The sequence below is a fragment of the Phascolarctos cinereus genome, unplaced genomic scaffold (genome assembly GCF_003287225.1).
Source record: "Phascolarctos cinereus isolate Bilbo 61053 unplaced genomic scaffold, phaCin_HiC Scaffold_1;HRSCAF=81, whole genome shotgun sequence".
NCBI classification, from domain to species: domain Eukaryota; kingdom Metazoa; phylum Chordata; class Mammalia; order Diprotodontia; family Phascolarctidae; genus Phascolarctos; species Phascolarctos cinereus.
In genome coordinates, this window is record NW_027555514.1 from 75571717 (window position 1) to 75590819 (window position 19103).

Below are 19103 nucleotides of genomic sequence, written 5' to 3' on the forward strand. Positions count from 1 at the left end.
CTCTTGCCCCATAAGTAAGGATGTACCCCCAAGATGTTGTCTTTGGCTCTCCTCTCTTTTATCTATATAACCTCTTGTCTGGGGGAATCTCAATTGCCCCCATGGTTCAATTATTAACTATCCCTATATAACTCCAATCTCTCTCTCTCTCTCTCTCTCTCTCTCTCTCTCTCTCTCTCTCTCTCTCTCTCTCTCTCTCTCTCTCTCTCTCTCTCCCCAGTCCCAACCTACCTCCTGAATTCTAGACCCATATCTCCAACTGTCTGCTGTACTTCTATCTCTACCTGGCTATTACACAGTCAACTCAAGCTCAACATGTCCACCTCAAATTAAAATACAAACACAGTTCTCACAAATTCCCTGTTTATGTTGAAGGCACTACCATCATCCCTGTGATCCGGACCAAAAGTTTTCAAGTCACCTTTGATCATTCCTTCTCCCCCAACCACCACATCTAATCCATTGCTAAGTCATTTGAGTCCATTTTTACATGTCTCACCTCCATCCCTTTCTCTCTGTTGATGATGCCATCATTGTAATTCAGACCCTTATCACCTCTCACCTAGATAACTGTAGTACTCAACACATCTCACCTCTAGTTACTCCCTCCCCCTTCATAGCCCTGCTAACCTGGGAACCAAATGCCTGGCTTCCAGACATTTATCCTTTCCTCCTTCCACCTTCCATTTCTGGAATCTTGATCAAATAAATCCTGCTATTATTTCGAGGACTGTGTCAACCTACTTCCCTGCACTCACCATTTCTGTAATTTTCTGAACCAAAGTGCCCTCCCCACTGGCCACCGCTTATATGTGTGGTCTCCCCCACTAGAATTTAGAGTCGAAAGCTGAGATTGTCTTTTTGTTTGTTTTTCTATTCCTAGCACTTAGCACAGTGATTGGCACAAAGTAAATACTAAATAAGTGCTCATTCATTCATTCATTCTCCCATCTATCCTACACACAACTTTCAAAATAATCTTCCTCATGGACAATGTCACCCCCACTGTTAAAAAAAATCTCTAATGATTCTTATTTGGAAATAATACAAAATACAAACTCCTCGTAAGGCCTGGCATTTAAGGCCCTCTATGTTATCTGGCCCCAAACTACTGTATTCTTCCAGTATCACATTATTCATTTTTATACATTTGGTATTAAGAAATGGGTCAATATCTGTTTCCTCTGCCTCTGTGCATTCATACAGATCATTCCCCTTGCTTTGGAACACTTTCCAAATCTCTGCTTTTAAAATTTTTTCCCTTCCTTCAAAAATCAACTCTGGAGCCACCTCCAGGGCAAAGTTTCCCCTCATCTTCCTCCTAGGTTGTCCCCAGCTTGCTCCACTGGAAATTTCCTCCTCATATTTTCATAGAACACTTTGACTACATTTCTTTGCCTCCCATCATACTCTACTTTGTACTCTACTTATTTGCATGATTTTCTCCCTCGCCTTCCCAGAAGATTGTAAGGTCCTTGAAGTCAGGCACTATATGAGTTTTCATATTTGTATTCTGAGTTCTTAGCAAGTGCCTCAGACAGAGCAGGTACTAAATAAATATTTGCTAAATTGAATCAAATTGTTCACCAGCATTATCTCAGTCTTATCTGGGCTGAACTTTAGTCAGTTCAGTTATTCAGACTCCTAAGTCATGCTGGCACAAAATTGTATAGCTGGAATTGGTTGAAAAGAAGACATAGGTCTGAGTATATCTAGGATAACAATGACATGTAGTTTAGAGTGCCTCACAAATTCTCTGAGAGGGCAAATGTATCTCCTCTATCCACTGAATAGAAAGAATGATTAAAGAGTCTCTTAGTTCCTCTATATCCCCCAAAAGACAAACAGGTTGATAATTCTTGAAGTCATTCATTTCAAAAGCTACTGACAGATCTAAATTTACTGACATGGAAGTTTAACTACTATTCTATAACTCTGAGAAAATCTACCAACACTGTATGTAATAAGAGGATTTTTTCGGTTCCTAGCCCAGGTCAGAACTAATCAAATGAAATTCAACAAACATTTATTCATTGACTACTATATTCAGGTCCTGTGCTAGTCATCAGAGAGATAAAGGTAAAAACAAAACAGTCCCTGTGTTCAAGGAGGTTATAGATTAGCAAAACATAGTAATACAAATTAATTTTAAGAAGGAAGGAACATTAACAATTATAACAATCAGAAAGGCTTTATGTAGGAGTTTGAAAGTTTCAATAACAACAACAGTTAAGAAATATGAGATATAGCCCTCCTCCAAGGAAATGAGGGAAGATTAGATTCATCAGTGATGGTTTTGATAAGGAAATACAAAAGCAATTTAATAGTACTGTTTCTTTAGGAAATTTCAACATTTTAATGTTGCATGATTTTGATCTGCCATTCTAGGAAATGTCAAGGTATTATTTTAGCCACAAGTGGCTTCTCATACTTGTCATTCAATTAAAAAAGAGCATTGTTTTAAATTACCAGCATACATAAGTTGTTTTATGTAAATAGTGTTCATTGCGTTCATCATTCCCATATCTACCTATACAATCCTGGTCTCTCTCCTGAACTAGAGTCACACAATTGCCTCTTGGGCATCTCAACCTCAATACGTCCAAAAAACAATTCAGTATTTCACCTGGACTTTCTAAATTCCCTATTCCTGTCAAGAGTATCACACCCTCCTAGTCACCTAGTCACTAATGCATTCTGGAAATTTTCCCTATCTATTTGGTATCATCCTCAACTCTCCATTTGGGGAGAAAGGAAGGGAATAAGCATTTATATTATGCTTGTCATGTGCTAGGCACAGTGCTAAGCATTTTACAAGTATTATCTCAGTTGATCCTCACAAAAACCCTTCAAGGTAGGTGTTGTTGTCATCCCCATTTCACAATTGAGGAAGTTGAGGCATTTACCCCACATGGCTAATGTGTTGTCAAATCTTGTCATCTCCAGCTTCAGAACTTTTCCTGTATATGTCCTCTCCATTCGTACCATGAATGATCTTTGAAAGATTGTCAAGAAAGGAAAAAGCTCTAGGGGACTAGAGAAGAACAAATGTTCTGATTTTCAAAAAAAGGAAAGAGAGTAGCATCTTCAAATAATAAGCCTGGCTTATTCTGGGATTTATTATTAATAATAATGTTCTGGAATGCCTTAGGGGGAAAGCATCCCTAATTTTGAATGGTAAGAGGTAGAATATGTGCCTTCAGAAGGTCTAGATGGAGGCAGGACACATATCTAAACAAGATAAGGACGAGATCCAGGTAGATAGGGCAAATTTACAGAATGCACTATTAAAGGGATAGTTTGTGTTACAAATCTGTCATGTTATCCTTGTGGATAAGATGGAGAAATATAAGTTATATCAGTATTTCCTAATATATATGCTATGGGCCCCAGAAAGCCATTAGAATCATTACAAAGGATTCATGGTAACGTTTATAGAATCTTAGTATGACTTGTTACTAAATAGTACAACTATTATCATATCTGGGCCTGCAAAATATTTTTACATTAAAAAGAAGCTTTTAGGTTAAAAAAAAAGCTAGGAGTCACTTGTCTAAATAATAGTACAATTAGAGTGATTTGGAACTAGGTGAATAGTCCCAAAAAACAGCCATTTATGGCTTCCTGACAAATTGGAGGGAGATTTACAGTATATTGTCATAAAAATCTGTTGCTATCTCTGTACTGTTCAACATTTTTATCAAAGACTTGAATGAAAGCATATTTATCATAACTGCAAATGCCACAAAGCTGGAAGGGATGGATTATATGTTGAATGACAGAGTTAGGATGTAAAAAGATTTCAAAGGGACAGAACTATGGGTTGAATCTATAATTTAAAAAAAATGAAATTGATCAAGGAGAAATGTAAGAAACCTGTATTTGGCTCCCCAAAATCAACTCTAGATTTATGACATGGGAGAATGATAGCTAGAAATCAATTTGTTCTAGAAATATCTGGGTGTTTTAGGACATCAATAGGATGCTCAATAGGACTCAACTGTGACATGAAGAAAGTGAATAAAATCTTAGTCTATATTAAGAGAGACATTCTGGTCAGATCACATCTTGAACAACTTTCAGTCCTGGGTGCCACATTTTGGAAAGTTCATTGTCAAGCTGGAGGGCAACCAGGAGGGTGAAAGGCTTTAAGATCATGCAGTGGAAAGATCATTTGAAGGAACTGAGGATGTTTATCCTGAAGAAGAAATGATTTAAGAGTCACATGTTAGCATCTCAAGCTGCCATATTGAACATTAGATTTGTCTTGCTTGTCCTTGTAGGGCATAATTAGAACAAGAGGTGGAAATTGAATGGAGGAATATTTACATTTCATAAGAAGGAAGAACTTCCTAACAAATAGAGTTGTCCCAAAGTATAGCAGGTTGCCTCAAGAAGTTAGCAGGTTCCACCTCACTGGAAATCTCCAAGCAGAAGAAAGATGGCCACTCATTGGAGATGCTTCAAGGGGAACTCTCGTTCAGATTCAAGTTAGACTAGATGACTTCTGAGGTTCCTCATTTGGCGTTTAGCCTATGGTACCTGAGTCTGTTAATTATCTTGTTCAGATGGTCCTACCTTCAACTAAACCTCCTGAAGGCACATCTTCTACCTCTTAATATCCCAAGTAACTAGCAGATTTCCCTACACATAGTAGGATACTGAAAACATTTATTGTAGGAGATGAGGATGAGGATAAGGATGATGGTATATCAATGATGGAATACGTACTACATCCAATAGTTAGTCAATGAGCATTTATTAATGTGCCAAGCACTATTCAAAGCACCAGAGATACAAAGAAAGGCAAAACCAATTTAACAGGGGAGATAACATGCAAGCAACTACAAATATTGCATATATATATATATATATATATATATATATATATAATGTATACAACATATAGGTAGGTAGATAGTTACATATGTACATTATACATATACACATACATATAAGCAATGTGGGTGGGAGGTAATCTCAGAGGGAAGGATCTAACAGTGTAAGAGACAGGAAAAGAATGACCTCTAGTAGAAGGTGAGGATTGACCTCAGTCTTGAGGGAAACCAGGCAAGCCTAGAGTCAGAGGAGAGCAGAAAAGCATTCCAGGAGCCATAGAGGTAAGAGATGGGTTATTCAAGGAGCAACATGTAGGTCCAATGTAGCTTTGTCATAGAGTATGTAGAGGATAGAAAAGTGTAAGAAGGCTAGAAAGGGAAGGGAAGAGAGTAAGTTATAAAGGACTTTAAAAGCTCATCAGAGAATTTTTATAGTTGATCCTGGAGGTAACAGGAAGCCATTGGAATTTATTGAGTAGGGGAGTGGCATGATCAAAGCTGTACTTGAGGAAGATCACTTGAGGAGAGACCAAAGGAAGGAAACCAAGCAGAATATTATAGTGGTCTAGATGTGAAGGATGAAGACCTGCACATGGGTAGTGGACGGAAGTAGTTGAATATAGGAGATATTGTAAAAGTAGAAATAAGACTTGACCATAGATTGGACATGGGAGGTGAGTGCCAGTAAGGAGTTAAGGATGATTCTGGGGCTGGGAGCCCAGGTGACTGAGAGGAGAGAAGAACTCTCAAGAGTAATAGGGAAGTCAGGAAGAAGGAAAGGCTTAGGAAGAAAGATACTGAGTTCTGTTTTGGAGAAGTTGCTATTCTCAAAAGCCTCTTCACAAACCTTTTACTTGTCACCTTAATTAGTTTCAATTTAATCAGAAAATCACTCTAACCATTCATTCAGGCCCTAAACCTAAACCCTAAACCTTCACTGCATAAGAAATATGTCTAAGTGAGGAGGGCTGCCATAGGTGAATTCCCATTTTTGTTGATAGCAGTGTTGAAATTTCCATAACCAAGAATTCTTACCCTTGGGAAGGCCAAGCATAATGTATACAATTTATTTTCCTTACTAATCTATTAAAATTGCTGAAAAATTAAATTATATTATGTTCAACAAAGGTTTATTAAATACCTACTATATGCAAAGCACCATGCTAGGTGAGGGGGGTACAAAGACAAAAATGAAACAATTCCTGCCCTCACGCAACCTACTTTCTACTGAACAGATACCAGATTTACATATGTAAATACAAAGGATATACAAAACCATAAGCATTAATTTAAATAAATTATATGGATTAATAAAGGAAAGAATGCTAATCACTGGAGGGATCAGAAAAGTACAGAAATAGGAGTGGATACTTGAACTTTCCATCAAATGAAGTGGTGGTTTCTATGTGATGAAAGCTAGGAAGAGAGAGCACATTGCAGGCAGGAAGCAGCACTCTGGCAAAGGCACAGAGGCAGGAAATGACAACATGTATGGGGGAGGGGAGAACTGGTAGGCCAATTTAACTAGAATAGAAAGTGGGCAAGTGGGGAGTAATATATATCAAATAAGGCCATAAAGGTAGGTGGGAGTCAGATTATGGAGGACTTTAAAAATCAGACTGAGGAGCTTTAACTTTAACTTGGAGATAGTAGGGAACATGTTTGATTAAGTCATATTTATGTTTTAGAATAGCAATTTTGCACAATTCAAAGGATAGATTGAAGAGGGAGAGATTGGAGGTAGGAAGACCAATTAGATGGCCATGACAAATAGTAGTTAATTGTACGGGACCCTAGAAATCTTGGTATTGTATAAGCAGATAACATCTAGTTCACTCATACCAGTATTTGACCACTGTGGGAAATAGCAGAGATAAAGGAAATTATAAGACCTCTAAACATTTCAGCCAATGGGTTTGACCTCCTCCCCAAAGAGTCCTTTTGCCAAAATGAGCTAACAAACAAAAAAGTTTAGCTGTGTTGTGTTCCTTCCCTCTTCCTGCTAGCGCTTAAATGGAGGTAGTAGTAATGACTAAGGGGAAGGAAGCAGGATAAAAATGGTGACCATCAAGAAATCTAGATACAGAATCATCAGGTTCTGAATAGTCAAACATGGGCTAGAACTAGCCTCCTCTTTTCATGAGTGCTGTGAATTGATTCAAGGCTCTTCCTTTTAAAAACAGTGAAAAAAAAAAGATTTTCTTCTTTAAATTAAAAAAAAACAACAAAAACCACAAATACATATGCCTCAGAAATGGCCACAAGTTTAAGGTAGCTAATTAACGATCTGAAATCTAAATCTCATTCAAATATTATGCATGTTCTTCTTCACAAAACAAAATTCTCAACTTTCTTAACACTGTATTTTCAACCTATCGCAAAGCAGTGCAATCCTTAATGCATTTCTGTGCACTTGAGAAACAGTTTATGTGTTCCCAAGTGGCTGTTTAAAATGTCCACAAATTCTGAAGCTTTTCTTTTAAAAAGTGTGCTATCCATTGTCTGCTTTTTATTTGCAAGTTGTTTGGTGTTTGTTTTACTACACAAGAACAGAGTTCCTATCTTTTCCTCAAGGTCAGATGACCCATTAAACTGTCACTACTTATGAAGTATTAATTTATTCAGGACCTTGCAGAGAAAATGACCCCATCCGCCTTTGCCAGTTATGGGAATGAAGTTTCCAACTCAAGTCTCTTTGGGTTTCCATTTCCCATCATCTTGCCTTATTAAGCCTTATTAAATTTTATGGTCATCCATAGTGAAATGTGTGCTTAGGTAACATAATAATTTGGACAAGTTCATTTATTTAGTTGTACTACAGTATGGAGCACTCAAAGCTATGTTTAGGTTCTTAGTATTTATTTGGCTTCATCATCTATTCAAAACCACTGCTCAGAATCCCCACCCTTTTTATTTATTTTTTATCCAAATGCCCCTTTGACAAAACAAAATATTATTCATTTATTATTTTAGCTTTTAGAAAAGGTTATTATTAATAAGTGGTATGGGATGAGTTGGTATAAAACATTCCTCCCCACCAAAAAAAGTCTGTGACACTCTGCTTTCAAGTAGATACAGAGCCCAGGGGAAATGGGTTGAAGCTTAGAGAGCGCATGTCACATTTACAACTCCCGGTTACTGGAAGTCTTTTTTCTCCCTTTTGTGGAGTACTTCAGAAGCTCCTCTTAGGAGAGCCCTAAGTCTGGTTGTCTTTGGTTCCCAACTGTGTGGTACTGATGCTGCACACTGCCAACTGATGCTGGCATAACACTTAGGAGTGGTGGGAAGATGGGAAGTCCAATATCCTCTGGATCAGGGGTGGGAAACCTGTGGCCTTGAGGCCATACATGGCCTTTTAGATCCTTAAGTGCATCCTTTTGACTGACTCCAAATTTTACAGAACAAATCTAATTTGATTCAGTCAAATGGCCATACTTAAGGATCTAGAAGGCTGTGTGGCTTTAAGTCCGCAGATTCCCCATCCTTGCTCTGGACCCTTTGAAGCTAGAAAGTCCTATTGCAATCAAAGATGGCAGTGGGAGTTGGGGAGGGAGGAGAGAAAAAGAGGCCTGACTGAGTCTAAGGCGAAGGCCTTTCCTCTGCTCCCCACTTCCAATAGGAGAATATTCACTTAAAACAGAATACAAGGTAAATGACAAAGAACTAGAATTAGTAGCAGGCATTTGCCAGAACAAATGCTTTCCACAGGCATCAAATGCCACAGGACAATTCTCTCGGCAGCGTGTTAAAAATTAGTTTTAGAGAAAAGTCTCTCTGCCCAGGCATCTGCTTGTTCACTTCCATGAAGCACCAATAATCTTGAGAACATTGACTTCTTAGAGCGGAAGCACCTGAAGGAAGCTTGCTTTCAGTGGCAACAGAAAAGTCTCTGAAACCTCTGACAGACCTTCTCAGGTGGCTTCTCATCAACCTCACTGTGGTCCAAATGAGATCCTAGAGCTCAAGGCCCAGCTACCATTTTCTTCTTTTTCCTGTTCTTTTCATGGTTTTCTTTTCTGTCTCTCCTTCCCAAAGGCTGCAGAAAAACAGGCAAGCTAATGAACAGTTGGTGGAGATGTGTAGGTAGAATCATTTTAGAAAGCTATGGAAAATGCTCTCCTCTCTCAAATTACTAAACTATGTATGTCCTCATACCCAGTGATACCACTACTAGGCCTATCTCTCCAAAGAGATCAAAGAAAGAGGAAAAGGACTCACATATTTATTAAAAAAAATATTTATAGCAGCTCTTTTTGTGGTGGCAAAGAACTGGAAGCTAAGGGAGCACCCTTCAATTGAGGAATGGCTGAACAGATGATGGAATCTGAATGTAATAGAATATTATTGCATCATAAGAAACAGTTTCAGAGAAACCTTGGAAGACTTGGATGATCTGAAGCGGAGTGAAGTGAGCAGGACCAAGAGAATAATTTATATTAGCATCTGTTGCAACAACAAACAACTTTGAAAGACTTAGGCGCTCTGATCTATCCAGTGACTAACCATGATTCCAGAGGATTAATTATGACATGGCTAATATTTGTTTTGGTTGACTGCTATATCTCTTACAAGGATTTTCTTTTTCTTTTCCATTGGTAGAGAAAGGAGGAAGAAATAATTTTTTGTTAATTAAAAAAATACAATTAAAATTCTAATCTTCTGATGTACCTTGTCTTACAGGATCTTATCTAGCTTCTCTCTAGGCCCACTGCAAATGTTCTTATGAAAAATAAGGTATGTTGGAGTCGTGCTATTACCAGATGCCTTTTCACAGACTTATGGGTCATGAAGCCCCCCGACAAATATCTTGGGAGTGAAAGAGGTAGAGTATAGTGGAAAAAAACAAAAAAATGAGGAAGTCATGAGGCTTGGGGAGTGGGTTCAAATCCTGAATCTGCCATTTACTACCTATGTGACTTTAAGTAAATTACTTGGCCTCTGTCATCTATAAAAATAGGGGTAATAACATTTGAACCACATACCTCCTTGGGTTGTTGCAAGGTTCAAATGAGAAAAAATAAATACAAAGTACTTTATAATTTTCAAGTATTCTATTAATGAGATACCACATGTTACTATTACTTCTCGGGGACCTTTTATTCACTCTGGTTTACTCTAGCTGCATGTCTCCAATTATGTTTGTTTTGTTTTTTTTTTTTAAACTATGGCAAAATTTGTTTTCTTTTCCAGGGAAAATTCTCCTAATTGATGCTAACACCTTTTTGCATGTCGAAAAATCAATATCACCATTTGCCTTTTCTCAGAAAAAGGTCCTTGAACAATGGAATTCTAATTCAACAAATGACAACCCTATTTGCATAGTATTTCCTTTTTGGTTTTTACCAACATACAGAGTGACATCATGGACAAAGCACAAAAACCAGAAGTCAGAATATCTTCATTCATTAATTGTTTGGTCATCAGTTGACTTCTCAAGAAAGGAAACTACCCCTGGCCTCAATTTCCTCATCTGTAAAATAGGATAATAGAGAGGAGAGTCAATGAGTTAGATGAAATTTCAGTGAATTTTAAAAATACTTTATTTCAGAAATGTGAGCATATTGCAATGTTATATCACACAAACCACGAGTGCCAATCTCAAGATTTAGTACCAAGAGTATGTAATAATGAATAATTCACTCCAAAAGATTCCTTGATTTTACACTTTCATTGAAATAAAGCAGAGCCCTTCCACTCCTTTATAGATATATATTTTTTGAGTTCTTTATCTGCTGCTCAACTTTCTAGTGATGAGGCTAGCTGTGAAAGAGTTCTACATTTCATCATGAAGCTAACACTAAAAATCTCCAGAGTCACCTCCAAGTCATGATGGAACAGAATATCAGAGTAGCATTCCACTGTCAGAGTAATATAATTTCTGAAAAAATGAAAATTTGCCTTAATTATCGATGCCTTCTCCTAATATCTACTCTACCTAAAATGAAAGCTCTTTGAAAGTAGGGATTGTTTCACTTTTGATTTTGTATTCTTAATGGATGGCACATAGTAGGTGCTTAATACATGCTTGTTTGATTGATACCTCTATCACAGTGCTACTGTGAGGATGAAATACAGCTGTGAAAGAGCTCTGATTGTGAAAAGCAGCCCTCACTGAAAGGTGTTATTGCTATCAAAGGGACTTGAATGTCTGCTTTTTTTATAGCAGTATTCCTGCTTAGCCATCCGTATCCACACTATGAATTGTTCTTAGAAAGTTAAATGCATTGACATTCAAATCAATTCAATTCAACAAGACTTACTAAGCACCTTCCAGGCATGCAGCGCCATATTAAACACTGGAGGAAATACAAAGTTTAGGTAAAATTAAGACTCTACCCTCATGAATGAGATTGCCATTAAAGTATAAGTAGGAATTTAATCTATAAAGATGGGAAGGGAAGACATTTAAGAGACAAGGGACAGTTGTGAGCAAAGGCATGGGGCAAAAGCAATTTGTCTAGCCCAGTGTATCTAGCCTGCTCCAAACCAGACCAGACCAAATTAGACTGTGCTTCAGGTCCCTGAGGCCATCTTTCCATCTACCCTACCCAAGTACATGCAATCTTGCTGCCCCTCTGTCAGCCTATTTCCAATTCTTGCTATGAGTAGCACCATCAAATAAAGAGTAATAGTTTTTTGGAAAGAGTCTGTCAACTGAATGCCCTGTGGATCAATCACCAATCCCCATGGCTCTCCAGATCAAAACTCTTTCCCTTGGCCACTGTCATCTAGGTGGTGTTTCCCTCATTAGAATATAAACTTCTTGGGGGCAGGGGCCATTTCAGTTTTTGCACAGCACTTAGTACAATACTTGTAACAAAGCAGATGCTTAATAATTGCTCTTTCATTCATTCATCTTTTGTTCATCCATTCATGGATATGAGAAAACACATGATTTTTGTCAGAAACACTCATTCAAACCGGCTAGAGAACAGAGTATGTGGACAGAAGTATTATGAGATGAATTTGAAAAGAGAAACTGGAGTCAATTAATGGGAGAGGTTTGAGTATTTAAATATCAGCAGTATGAACTTAATTCAGCAGGAAATTGATAGTATCCAAATATTTTTTAACAGAAGAGTAGCATGACTAGATCAATTCATAAGAATCTGATTCAAGGGGAAGGGAATAGACACAAGAAAACTAAGAGACTGCTGAAGTAGTCAAATGAGATAATATATATATAAAGTTCTTTGGAAAATTTAAGCAGTTGCTATTATTATCATTACTATTATTATCATTACTTAGAGTGAAGAGAAGACAAGTAGAAGAAGTAAAATCAATAGAACTTGATGACTAATAGGAAATGAAAGGTGAGAAAGAGGGAAACACCAAACATAAACATTTCAATTGACTGGGTGAGTCAGAAATGGTGAAGTCAGAAGGTTTAGAGAGAAACAAATTCAAGATTGGTCATGACCAATAGGCAATAGAAGATATGGATTTAGAAGTCACAGGACAGGTCAGGATATGAAACAGATACTTGAGAAACACCTGCATAGAGATAATTGTTAAAAAATCATAATAGTGAATGAGTTTGTCAAAAGAAAGGATGGAGAGAAGAGAAAAGGATCTCCCTCCCTCCTCATCTTCCCTCCTGGCTTCCTTTAACTCTCAGCTAAAGTTTATGCATAAGCTAAAGCTGATACAAGAAGCCTTCCCCCCTCTTCCTTAATCTTAGTGCACTTCCCTCTGAGGCTATCACCAGTTTATCCTATCTATATCTCATTTGGTCATAGTTATTTGCATGTCTCCCCCATTATACTGTGAGCTTTTCGAGAGTAGGGAATATCTTTTGTCTTTTTTTGTGTGCCCAGTACTTAGCATAATGCCTGGCAAATAGTGAGTGCTTCACAAAGAAATCTCATTGATTTGACTAGAAAAGGGCCAGTGAAAAAACTTCAGAGAAGACATTTTTAAAAGATTAAACTTTTTAACTGAGTTGTTATTCAGTTATTTTCAGTTGTGTCTGATTCTTCCTGACATTTGGGGATTTCTTAGCAAAGATACTGGAATGATTTGCTGTTTCCTTTTGTAGCTCATTTTACATATGAGAAAACTAAAGCAAAGAGGGTTAAATGACTTGCCCAGTGACACCCAGCTAATCAGTGTCTCAGGCCAGATTTGAATTCGGGAAGATGAGTCTTCCTGATTCCAGGCCTGGCACTCTATCCACTGCATCACCTTTGATAGAGAGCAGATTCAGAAGGGCAGTTGGGAAAGGGACCATCTCGGATCTTAGTTCTAAAGCTAAAAGGGACCGCAGAGGACATCTAGTTTAATTCCTCATTTTACAGGTGAGGAAACTGAACCCCAGGGATGTATAATAGTACTATTACTACTAATAACTAACATTTATATAGTGCACCCTATGCGCCAGACACTGTGCTTTACATATATTATTTCATTTGATCCTCACAACAACTCTGGGAGGTAGGTGCTATTATTATTCTCATTTTGCAGATGAGTAAACTGAGGCAGATAGCGATTAAGTGACTTGCCCAGGGTCACAGAGCTAATAAGTGTCTGAAGTTAGATTTGACTCTAGGCCTTAGGCATTATCCGTTGCGCCAAATAGCCAAATAACTTGGCCAAGGTTACACAGTAGAGATGGGATTTGAATGCAGGGCTTCTGTGATTTCAGAACCAAAGAACTTTGCACCACCCTATGTATAAATGGGGAACTGATGATGACAGTGTTGCATGGTGGGAAGCCCATAGCATTTGGAGTCAGGGGATCCTATTTGGAACTGTGGTGCCACTTCTTCCTGCCTGTATGATCTTGGGCCTTGTCACTCTCTAACCCTCAGCTTCCTGATCTAAGTGATGGGATTAGAGTAGATCAAAGATCCTTGAAGTATGCTCTGAGACTCCTAAGGGTGCCCCAGACCCTTTTGGGGAGTCTTCAAGGCAAAAAACTATTTTTGTCATCATTATCATCATCATCATCATCATCATCATCAATGTTTTAATGTCTGATATGGTAAATACTGCTAGGTAATTCACATAAACCCACATTTTAAAAAACCCTGTATAACCCACACGAACAAAGGCTTTTTGGCATCCTCAATAATTTTTAAGAGTATAAAGGAGCTGTTAGACTAAAAAGTTTGAAAACTGCTGGATTAGAAGATCTTTAAGGTCCCTTCCAACTATAAATTCTACAAATACAACAGCTGCTTTGCCTGGTCCCACCTAGAACAGTTTTGAAAGGCCCTAGGTATTTTTCTCATATGTCATCAATGATAACTATGCATTTTTGCCCACCATCTTTAAAGCTGTTCTTACCCTTGACCTATATTTGATGGCTACTACTGAATGCCAGCTAATATGGCAGAAAGAAGTCAGCAAATTGCTCTTCTGTTATTACTTTAACCAACAAGGTCATTGTTTGTTTAACTTAGCAGGCTCTGCTTTGATTAAAGCCCTTTAATAAATGAACCTGTTTGGATTTTACATGTATGTTTGAATTACTTTCTCACCAGGAAGCTCAGCTCTTGTGACAATACTTTCACGTGTTAACACTTGTGAGAAAGAACATGAGCCAATATTTAAATCAACAATTAGCCTTTGGGTAGTGGAGTGTAAACACAGGAATTATTCATGACTTTGTTTGTAGTTATTAGGTATTAGTTATAATATCCATGTCTTATTTGCCTGCCAATTCCACTCTTCCTTTTCCTATTTTTCCTCCGCTAGATTGTAATCTCTCAGAGGCCAAGGACTGAGTCTAGGTAAACTAAGAACTAAGAGTTTGTTAGATTGGATTAGAATTTAGACTTAATGAGGCTTGGGGAGGAGGATAAAGCAGCTTGAGTTTTCTTTTCTTGGTCTAGTGCACAAAAGAATTACCTGAGAGTCTGCTCTCTGCATGGACACAGATGTGCATGAGCCTCACCTTGAACTACAACATCCTCTTTTTATTTCAACTCTCAATGCAAATGGTTTTTATTTTCTGCTCTCTACCACCACCCTCCACCTCCAGTTGGTCTTTTGAGTACGGTAGGAGACATTCAACGACCAATGGAAAACACACCAATGACCCAGGTGACTCTGAGAAAAAGTGAATGAAATATGAAATACAAACAAATAATACTAGGGTGGAAATGGGAATTAGCTACTCCCATTTAAAGCAAAGTCTTAACTTAGAAGAGCTTTTCTGTTTTGCTCATTTAATTATCCAAATCTGTGGTGCTGTTAAGCCCTCCAACTTAAAATTTATTTTTCAATGTAAAAAATAATAAAAAACTCTGAATTATTAAAGTTTCATTATTGAGTGACGGTGGAAGGTAACCATGGGCAAGTCAATTCACTTGTCTCATATTCAGTTCTTTATTTGTAAAATTGGGATAATAATAATAACGATAACAACAGCTACCTCATAAGATTGTTGTGAGGATCAAATAAGATAATATGTAAAGTGCTTTGCAAACTTTAAAGCTCCATAGAAATTCCAATTATGAGTATTAATAACTGTACAACACAATTATTATAATCATATGTTAATAACCATGAGAATATTAATAATAATCTTAGCAATTACATTATGTTTTAAGGTTTGCAAAGCACTTTGTTCTTAATACCTGGGTGATTCTGGACAGGTTAATTCACTCACTTCCTGATGGAACAGATGACCAGACCCTGTTCAAAATCTTAATGAAATTGGGCTGTGAAGGTTGAGCCCTATGAATTTAAACAAACACTTTTGTTTACATCGAAATGGTTTTGGCAAAAACAACAGTTAGTGCACAGACAAAACACACGGATGGCTAGGGTGTCCCCAAATCCCAGTGCTTAAATTATTTTCTCCCACTGAATAGTTTCACAGATGTATCACTTCATTTCATTCTCACAGTAAAACTTGGGTAGGGCAAGTACAATTTATTAAAAAACTAAGTGACTCACCCAAGGTCACACAGCTAGCTGGAGGAGGCAAAGCCTGGACTCCTAGACTCAGAGTCCCAGCAGTGAGCTCCTTTTTTTTTTCTTTTTGACACTAAAGGGGATTTATTTTATTTTATTTTATTTTTTGGTTTTTGCTAAAATGCCTGCGGTCCTTAAGGATTGCAGAATAATTGAGGCTTTAGTCACACTCATTGGCAACAGATTTCAGTCCAGGCTTTCCCGGCAGAGCAGTAGATACTTTGCAAGACAATAAAGCCTGGATAAGGATGATTCAGGCTCTCAGTTCTCACTCCCAGAGGGTTTCCCTCTGAGTCAGGAGTAAGGCATTAAGGGTGGGGTGAGGCAGGGTACCTGGGCTGCGGAGATATTTCAAGCCGAGGGAATGACTGCTGGACATCTTTCACTAGAGCTGAAACAAACAAACAAACAAACAAAAAAGAAAGAAAGAAAAATTACACCCACAACTTTACGGGAACAGGGAGTGACCCAGGAGGAGAATCCTTTGCTGGGAGAAAAACAAGAAAGTTTCTAATCAAAACTGAGAACTGTTTAATCATTACCGAGGTAGTTCCTTGAGATTCTACCCTGAGGTCTCTAGAATTACACAAAACAAGACTGGATATAGAGTTGGAAGAGACTTTGGTATGTATGTACACAAGGTCTGGCTGGTAGTAGTAATAACAACTAGAATTTATATAGCACTTTAAGGTCTGCAAAGCACTTTCTATACGTTAACTCATTTGTTCCTAGGCAGTGAGCTAGGTGCTAATTATTATCTCCATTTTTCAGATTAGGAGACTGAGGCTGAGTTCAGTGCTCAGCATCACACAGCTAGTGCCTGAATCAGAATTCAAACTCAGAGCTTTCTGATTTCAAGTGCAGTGCTCTCTCCAAAACACCACCTAGAAAATCCGTGTTGTCACGGTCTTTGCAACCCCGACATAATGCGTGGCATGATGTAGATTCTTAATAAATGCTTGGTGATCAGTGGAATGAGAAAACAGATGGGGAGCAGGGAAAGGACTTCTTCCAGGTCACCCACCTAATAAGCGGTTATGCCAGAATCCAAACTCAGGTTTTCTAACTCTAAAATCAGGATTCTCTCCAGAACTATAAAGTGGCAAAGATAATAGGACTTAATAGCCAAGAAGGACTTTAAGAATGATTGAGTTGGACCTCGACTTTTACATATTAGATTAAGGCTAAGAAAATGATTTGGGGGGCAGCTAGGTGATGCAGTGGACAGAGCACCAGCTCGGGAGTCAGGAGGACCTGAGTTCAAATGTGGTCTCAAACACTTGACACTTACTAGCTGTGTGACCCTGGGCAAGTCACTTAACCCCATTGCCTAGCCAAAAAAGCAAAAAAAAAAAAAAGATTTGCCCAATGAATGTTAACAGATTTAGGGAATCTGACTCCAAAGTCAGGGCTCTTCCAATTACACCCTATTACTCATGTAACAGATATAGAGCTACTGGTAATAATAGTGGCTAGCCTGAAAAAAAAATCACTTACTTGGTTTTACCATCTCTGCTAACTATCGTCCTATTTCTCTTAGGTCCTTTGTAGCAAAACTCCTTGAAAAGGCCATCTAAACTACACTTTTCTCTCACTCTCTCCCTAACCCCTTACAATCGTGGCTTCCAAACTCATCATTCCACAAAAACTGTTCTGTTCCAGAGTTACCGAAGATTTAAATGCAATGGCCTCTTCTCAGCCCTCATTCTCCTGGGTCTTTCTGCAGCTTTTGACCCTGATGATCATTTTTCTCCTAGATACTTTCGTCTCTGCGGTTTCCGATACCACATGCTGCTGGTTTTCTTCCCTAACCACTGTCTCCTTAGCTGGGTCCTCCTCCAGATCACACCCTCTATTGGTAGATGTCCCTCAGGTTCTGTCCTGGGCCTTCTTCTCTCATCCCTCTGTACTACTTTATTTCATCATCTCATCAGCTCCAGTGGATTTAATTACCACCTCTTTGCTGATGATTCTCAAATCTTCCTTTCCTGCCTCAATTTCTCTGCTGGCCTACAATCTTGTATCTCCAGCTGCCTTTCAGATACCTTGAACTGAATGTCCAGCAGACGTCTTAAATTCAATGTGTCCCAAACTGAACTCATTATCTTTCCCCCTAAACATTTAAGCATCACCCCTCCCCCCATTCTATATTACTATAGAAGGCAACACTATTCTCCTAGTCCCTTAGGCTCACAACCTAGGAGTAATCCTGAATTCCTCACTATCTCTCAGAGCCCATACCCCATCTGTTGCCAAGGCCTCTCCATTTCACCTTTGCAACAGCTCTGGAATACGCCCCCTTCTCTCCTCTGACACTGCTCCCACCCTGGTGTAGGCCGTCATCACCTCATACCTGGACTATGGTGATAGCCAGTTGATGGGTCTGCCTGCCTCAAGTCTCTCCCCATTTCAATCCATCCTCCATTTAACCACTAAAGTGATTTTCCCCAAACACAGGTCTCATCATGTCACTTCCTCTACTCAATAAACCCCAGTGACTTCCTATTCAAATGCAAAATATTCTGTTTGGCATTCAAAGCCCTTCTATCTTTCCAGTCTTCTTATACCTTACTCCTTGCAATGTACCCTTAGATCCAGTGTTACTGGCGTCCTTGTGGTTCCATGACCAACATATCCCATCTCTTGAACCTGGGCATTTTCTTAGGTTCTCTTCCATGCCTGGGATAATTTCCCTTCTCCATCCCAAGTACTGACCTCCCTGGCTTCTTTCAAGTCCCAATTAAAATCTCACCTTCTACAGGAAGCTTTCTCTAATCCCTCTTAATTCCAGTGCTCTCCCTCTTTGTTTCTTATTTATCCCGTACATAGCCTGCTTTGTATATAATTGCATGTTTTGTTTCATTTTTCTCCTTTGGATTATAAACTTCTCCAGGGCAAGGACCGTCTTTTGCCTCTTTTTGTGTCCCTAGCACTTAGCACAGTGCCTGGCATATTGTGGGTGCTTAATAAATGTTCTTGGTTGATTATTAATTAGTTAATAATTGTAGCTGAGATTTATATAGCACTTGCTTACAAAGTGCTTTCCTCACAAGAACCCAGAGAGGTAGGTTATACTGGCAATATTCCAATGTACTGTGCTTTCTATGATGGGGATCCGATGTCCTAGAGAAGGGGAGAGACCAATGGAGAAATGGGAAGAAGACTTATTACATCAAGCAGGCAAAACAAAATCCAACTCAGTGATGTTCTACACTTGAAAGGGCGTATGAGTTCCATTCTGTGAGATTGTAAGGACAAGAGGCATTCGGTTAGCAAATCAATCAGTCAGTCAGTAAACATTTAAGTGCCTACTACATATCAGGCACTGTGTTAAATGTTGCA

The 19103-nt window shown here is 38.5% G+C and overlaps 1 long non-coding RNA gene across 1 annotated transcript in view; it reads right to left on the reverse strand.

Moving 5' to 3' along the window:
• Positions 1-10187: 10187 nt before the first annotated feature.
• Positions 10188-19103, reverse strand: part of LOC110211197 (uncharacterized) — a 15049-nt gene continuing 6133 nt past the window's right edge. The window contains exons 2-3 of the long non-coding RNA XR_002325299.2: positions 16095-16152; positions 10188-10308 (exon numbers count right to left, since the gene is read on the reverse strand). This is a non-coding gene — a long non-coding RNA (uncharacterized LOC110211197). The remainder of the gene's footprint in view (positions 10309-16094; positions 16153-19103) is intronic.